The following is a 7,738-nucleotide window of genomic DNA, read 5'->3' on the forward strand; positions in this document are numbered from 1 at the left end:
GGTCATTCTGGTGCACAGTTGTTTGGTTTTTCCTATGTATTTTCCACCAGGGCATTTTATGCACTGGATGAGATATATAACATTTCTGGAGGTGCAGGTGTAAGATTCAGGAATGGTGATGGTTCTGTTGTGAGGTGTAGTAATTGTGGGGGTGGTGGAGATATGTCAGCAGGTTTTATGAAGGGGCGTAGGAAATTTGCCTATGGTGATAAGGTTGAGGCAAGCTTCCTATGGCCCAAAACACACCAAATGGATTCAGACAATGTCATGAGAAGAAATGTAAAACCTGTCAGTAATGACTAATTTTCTCTTTTTTTCCTTCAAATACAAAATCTTATCTTTTAATATGCTTACTACATCCATACATCAAATTAATTTTCAGCTTATATAACTGAATCCTATTTTTGTTTCAGTTTAGTCTTTATTTTATTCTTCCCCAGTTGCAAACCTTGTACTAGATTTTCAGGATGTAGCCCATGAACTGGAAACACGTTCCTCTGTGGACATCCTTGCTTGTCAAGAGAGAATTCAATTCCTTCAACAAGTTACAGAAATACTGGTGTCAGCATTTCATATGTGCACGTTTTTCTCCTTCCCTCTTGTGATATGGGCCAGCACAGACTGTCATGTCCTCCCAATTGTTTAACCTGGAATTGCTACAGACTTCCTGAATTCTGAAATGATTTACCAACCAAGAATGACTGTCTCCAGAATTTGTCAAATAAATCATACCCCTAGCACCTTGATTTTTCCCTTTAAGATGATTCTGTTAAAAAAGAATTGAAGTCCTAGCCTGATTTATAAAACTTCATTGGTGGTACCAGTCCCCAGTTCCCCTCCATATTTTACAAAGCCATCTTTTTGCCAAAACAGAGTAGCAAATTCTAGTTGACAAAATCAGTTATGGTAAACATCATGATCCAGCAGAGAAGCTAGCCTACTTTGAAAGGTCTGGAGCTTCCAGATAGATACAAATAAGATAAGAAAAGGCAGACACATGTTAAATCATCTAACAGCAAAGGGGATACTTTATGGAAATGAACTCACAAGATAATAATTTGAATTTGACAAGGTGATAATTAAAGTCCCTAGATAGACTCCTTCCACATCTGTATGCCTTTCAGTAAAGTTGGTTAGCATATTAACTACTGCTGTAGAATACTAAAATATATTCATGGGATGTTAAACTGCATATTATTATTCATTTCAATTTGTATAATAAATGTAACAAAATGCAATGCATACAATATTACACAAGAGGTACTAATCTCTATTATAGACTTACTTTAAAACACACACTGATACCAGACCAAGCCCTTAGACGTGAGTTGCATTCAGAGAACTTTAAGAGGTTTAAGTATTAATTGATCTTTTTGGCAAGAGGGAAGAGGTGATACATTTCTTGTGCATATGTAATGCTGAAGCCATGGTAATTTCTGAGCAGCACCTGGAACTATTTTATATTTTAGTTACTGAATAACAACCATTGATCTGTACTTTTTAGCAGAAACATTTTATAATTAATTGCAACTGGATTTGTGAAAAAAAAAAGAACTAGGGCTATTAAATAGAACATTTTTTATTAAGTGATAGCTCTTTGAAATAACTTAAAAGGAATATACTTCAAAAATATATCACCTAATTGTTCAATAATCTATACTATCTCTGTTGACATTATTTTGTAAACTTAAAGTCATTTATAGATTTCTGTAAATTATATAAATAGGCCTAGTATGTTTTCTATTCTTGTATCTTAAGCTAATTCCTTCAGAATAAGGATTGCAATTTTCATAGGAGCCTAGTGGAGTTAGGACGAAATCTATGGAAAGATTTTGGTGTCTACAATGGGACTTAGGTAGAATGTACTTGCTTAAGTCTAAAACGACTATCCTAAAAATCACTAGTTGAGTCTTAGCATTTTTTTGCCAATGAGGTTTATCAGATGTCCAAAATGTTGATCCTGTCCAAGTCAGAAATGCTCCCACCCTCTCAGGGCTGATCAGCTCTGCACTGTGATAAACCACTCAGAATCCTCAAGTTAAGTCTCTGTACACCTATCTTCTCAGAAGGGTTACATCTAATATAGAGTTGCTCAACCCCAAGCCCACAAACCAGATCCAGCTTGCAGCACTGCATAAGCTTGCCCATGGGGCTCCCCATAGATCTGAAAATTTGACAGAAGACAGTGGCACCACTTAGTTTCATAGTCTGTAGGGCCAGAAGGGACCTGAGCAGATCACCAAGTCCGACCCCCGCCATGGGCAGAAAAGAGTAGTGGGGTCAAACAACTCCAGCAAGGTGTTGGTCTAGATTTGTCTTAAAGACCCCCAAAGTAGGAGCCAGCACCACTTTGCTTGGAAGTTGGTTCCAGATCCTAGCTGCCCTGACCGTGAAGTAGCGCCTCCTGATGTCTAGTCTGAATCTACCCTCTGCCAGCTTGTGACCGTTATTCCTGGTCACTCCTGGTAGTGCCTGGGGGAACAGAGACTCCCCCAATGCCTGCTGGTCCCCTCAGATTAGTTTGTAAATGGCCACTAGATCCCCCTCAGCCTTCTTTTGTGGAGGCTGATCAGGTTCAGGTCCCATAGCCTTTCCTCATAGGGCCTGCCCTGCTGCTCCCAATCATGCGAGTGGCCCTCCTCTGGGCCCTCTCCATGTTGTTCACATCCCTCATGAAGTCTGGCACCCAGAACTGGATGCAGTACTCCAGCTGTGGCCTGACCAGTGTCACATAGAGGGCATATCTCCTCCTTGGACCTGCTAGAGATGCATCTGTGGATGCACAAGGTGCAGTTGGCCTTCCTGACTGCATCCCCACAGTGCCGGCCCATGTTCATCTTAACATCAATAGTGAATCCAAGATCCTTTTCTGCCTCTGTACTGATGAGAAGGGAGTTCCCCAGTCTGTAGGTATGTTGCTGATTCTTCCTCCCCAGGTGCATCACCTTGCACGTGTCAGTGTTGAATTCCATCCTGTTCTCAACTGCCCACCCCTGTAACCTGTCTGGGTCTGACTGCAGCTGATTCCTACCTTCTAGAATGCCCATGGCCCCCCACATCTTAGTGTCATTAGCAAATTTAAGCAGGGTGCTTTTTACCCCCTTGTCCAAGTCATTGATGAAGATGTTGAACAGTGCAGGCCCGAGGACCGAGCCCTGCGGAACCCCACTGTCTACATCCCTCCAGGTTGAAAATGACCCATCCACCACCACTGTCTGGGTACGGCCCTCCAACCAGTTAATGATGCATTTGACTCTGTAGGTGTTGACACCAGTCCCCCAGTTTTTTAATGAGAATGGGGTGAGAGACAGTGTCACAGGCCTTCCTAAAGTCTAGGAAGACTATGTACACTGCTACTCCTGCATCTAAGGATTTTGTGACATGGTCATAGAGGCCACCAGATTGGTCTGATAGGACCTTCCTCTAATGAGCCTGTGTTTGTTGCCCCTAAGCATAACCATCACTGCTGGCCCCTCATGGACATGTGCCAGGATAATTCTCTCAAAAAGCTTACCCAGGATCGAGGTAAGACTAACTGGCTTATAGTTTCCTGGGTCCCCCTTCCTCCCTTTTTTGAAGATGGGAACCATGTTGGCCCTCTTCCAGTCCTCTGGCCCCACACTAGAGCACCACAAGTGCTTGTAAAGCCTTGCCAGGGGTCCTGCAATGACCTCAGCTAATTCCCTCAGCACTCTGGGGTGGAGATCATCAGGACCAGCTGATTTAAATACATCATTTCTCTCCAGAAGTTCCCTGACTAGTTCCTCATTGACCCTTGGCCTAGGTGTGCCTCCCCTGGGGTCTGAAGGGGTCCCAGTAGGGGGGGTTATCTGGTCCCTGCTCAGGAAAATGGAGGCAAAGAAATTGTTAAATAGGTTAGCTTTGTCATCTGGTGTGACGACCAGATTTTCCAGTATGTCTTGCAGAGGCCCCACGTTACCTGGTACCTTCTATTTGCCCCCTGTGTATTTAAAAAAAGACTTGTGTCCTTGATCCTGATAGCTAGTCCCAGTTCCATCTCATTCCTGACCGCCCCCCTGCAGCCCCGAAAGACTGCAGTATAGTCCTCCCTAGTGTTGGCCCCTCCCTTCCATTGGGTGTATGCCTCCCTTTTAGCTAGATGTTCCGAGATGCTTTTGGTGAGCCATGGGACTTTTGCACCCTCCTTCCCCACTTCTCTGCTGCCAAATTTTCAGACCCATGCAGAGCCCCAGGCCCTGTACCCTGAATCAGCGCTTGATCCAAGTATGACAGGGCAGCATCAGGCCATAGGGCCTAATTCCAGTGCCCAGAGCATGGCGGGGGCAGTACTGGACCTAGGGCCAGATCCTGGCATGTGGGGCATGATCCAACCCACAGATTGGACTCCACTTATCTGGCCTGTGGTATCAAAAAGTTGAACACCACTGATCTAGTAGATAACACTGTTAGTATACCTAAAACAGGATTACAAGGAATAAGCTCTGCACAAAGCACAGGGATGATAGCCACTTTCATTCAAGTACACCTGAAGGAGATGGCTTGAATATCTTATGGCACCTATATATAAACAGCGAGGCTACTCTGATGCATTGTAATTGCACTGCATCAGGGCAGGCTTCATTGAGTCTGCTGGAGAATGGTAATTACTATGCTTCAGCCAACTCCAGCATCTCAAGTATCAGTGTTCCTGTGCTTAAAAATGGTAGTGGGAGTGCTTTAATTAAAGCTCTTTGAACAAGCTTTAGTTAAAGTGACCCAATTTTAAGCTCAGGAATACTGAGATGCTCCAGGTACTTTCATTAAAGTGCCCCCTTCCCCCTCCCCTCTCACTCCCAGAGCACATGTATAATTGCCATTAGTACTTAAAACATTTCTTCATAGTTTGGGAGAACTGGATTCAAAACTTTTCCCAGTTTGAGGGGAGTCAGACAGAACTCTGAGAAGAGTTCTGTAACTACCAGGCTATAGGTTGGGCAAAGGAAGCACACCCTTCCATTTGAAAAGTTTGACACTAAAAATACAAAAATTTAACTGGACCAAAAAGACAGAACAAATAGGAATATGGTTTCATTGTTGTGTGGTTAGTTCACGTGTTGGAGTAGGAAGATTGGGTGCTGATCTCTGGTCCAAGCATTTTTGTATATTTCATATAGAACAGAGCAAAAAACAGATTTTTACAGGAGGCTTAACTTGCATTGTGTACAAATTCTGTATACATACATAGACTTTCCTGTACTGCATCAACTTCTTTAATGAACTTTTCTTTCAAGGGGTTCACAGCATACATCTTGGCTGTATGTGCAAGTCCTCAGCAGAGTTCTTAATTGTCCAGTTTAAAAATAAATCTGTTGGTATATTTGTAACTTCTATTATCTATTACATTAGTGGAAGAATAAGAGTTTCAAAGTTATCATGCTGGATGAAAAGAAGGGTTTGGACTTACATTCTACATGCTTTCTGAAAATGAATGAAGAAAAATTAGAGATGGAAAGGACTGATTAGATTACCAAGTCCATGGCCCTGCCAGTGAAGGGGAAGCCAGCCCAGTGGAAGGCCCCGGGCTGGCTTTTTTATAGTGCACTCTATAGTCTACTTTTACATATATCAAGTGTTGGTGATGCTGTTGCTTCTCTTGGGAGACTATTTCACATTATAATGCTTCCTTGAATCAGACAGTTTTCCTGATATGCATTCTTTCTCTCTCTTTTTTTCAATTATCTTTTCACACCTAGTTCTACAGTTTTTTACCACTCTATGTAGCTCCTCTCTTCCTTTGGGGGTTTAGAATGTGTTTAATTATTGCAAGTTTTTACTTTGCTTTGTTTTGTTGATACCTTAGATTTGACAAACTGGGTGTATCTACTTGTGCGATTTTGGTGCCTGAATTAACTGTGGAACTTATTGCTCCAGTTTTAATTGTTTCTGGATGCACTGTTTGAACATGCACCCAGGAGAAATTAACTCCAGAGCAATAAGTTCTGCAATTTATTCAGGTGCAGAACATGGATACTGGGCAAAGCAAGCCTAGCTGGCAGGAGGCTCAGGAGGTCAGCCTTTTGGACTGAGGCAGCTCCCCCACAATTCAATGTACTGCAGAGGGGCTGGCTGGGGCACAAGAGAACTTCAGTGTGGGGCTAGCCAGTAGGCTCCACACTGAAGCACCCTTGTGCCCCAGTCAATGTCTGGAGAGAAAATTATTTCCTACTGCAGAGTAAATTATTTTAATTCAGCCTAATAGAGGTGCATGTGTAGAGACTGAGAAGATTACTGTGCAGCTAATTACACAAGATGCTTACTGTACAATTGACTAGCTGCACCCACTTTATAGTTGGGAAAGAAGTTGGAAAATCATTCAGACAAAAAGTGCCCTTTCCATTAAGGAACAAGTTTGTAAGGGAGTGAGGTCTTAATGTCCTTGTCTCAAAGTGCATTATGAATCCGTAAAACTTTTGGCATGTATTGGTATATAGAATTGGTTGCTTGGCCATACTATTTAATGAACAGCTAGGGCATAGTTTTCCCTATCATAGGGTAAGTTGTCCCCTTAATATAGGTTTAGTCCAGTTCATCTGTCCCTGGTTTACTATCTAAAGTATGTGAATTGCAAGACCTGTAACAGACAGCAAGGTTTGACATGGATAGGTAAAATATAGTATGCTTTTTATACATACTCTGTAATCAATATTCTCTCTACTGGAGAATCTTCAGTACGCTATTAGACCATCTACATCTGCTAAAATACTAAGATGTGAAGAAATAAAATGCTGTTTTCTCTCAGTTATATAGCTACAATGTTTATATTATATTACATATTTTAAAATAAAAAACTAGAATAGAAAGTATGTATGTTCAGTCTAGCCAAGTTAATGCTAATATAAAGAACCTGACTGTTGCATTTTTAGTTTAGTGGGTTATTTTTAAACTGCACAGCTTTAATGCTTCATTAATTGATGTATACAAGTTTGCAGTTAATTTCCCTTGGTTTCTTAGAGTAAAAAAGTAATTTGGAAGGGTGGATGGAGAAGCCTTCTATTTTGATATGTAATATTAACCTTCCCATCCAGCTATACCATACAGAATCCTTCTCAGAGCCCCTGTGGACTCATTTTTAGGTTGATTTACAAGGTTCTCTAAAAACATAATTTTGCATGTAGACTTTATAGTATATGGAAGAGTTCCTTAGATGCAGGCTCTAGTGTTTGCCTGGATGTAACTTCTTCCTTTTGGGTATAGGAAAAAATGGCTACTCTTGTTTTTGTCTCCTCTAGATGATAAACAAGAGCCATGAATTCTCTTGATTAAAAAATTACTCTCATTCACCAGTGCCTGAGCTGGGGAGGGATTGAGTATGTATTTGGAAATAGTCTTCATCCATACACATGCTCTGACACATTCTGCTGAGAAGGCATTGGAGCAGATTCAGTTAATTGAGTCTGCTGGAGAGCGCTCCAGTGTGTGGCAGTGTCTCATGTATTCAGTGTCCTGTATTTCAAAGTGGTGGCAAGGGCACTTTAGCTAAAGTTTGCTCATTGAGCTTTAGTTAAAGTGCCCCTGCTGCCATTTTGAAACCTGGGATACTCAATACATGAGGCACTCCATCTGTTTTAATTAGAACATCCCCTGAGACCTCTTTAATTAAAACTCCCCTACCCCACCTGCATGTGTATAGGCACCCAAAGTGAGCATGGCATTAAAAAAAAAAAACAGAGAGATTTCAAACTGCGTTCGATGCACCAAAAATGAAGAGTCCAGATCT

The sequence above is a fragment of the Crocodylus porosus genome, unplaced genomic scaffold, assembly GCF_001723895.1.
Source record: "Crocodylus porosus isolate Cpor-Errol unplaced genomic scaffold, CroPor_comp1, whole genome shotgun sequence".
NCBI classification, from domain to species: Eukaryota; Metazoa; Chordata; order Crocodylia; family Crocodylidae; genus Crocodylus; species Crocodylus porosus.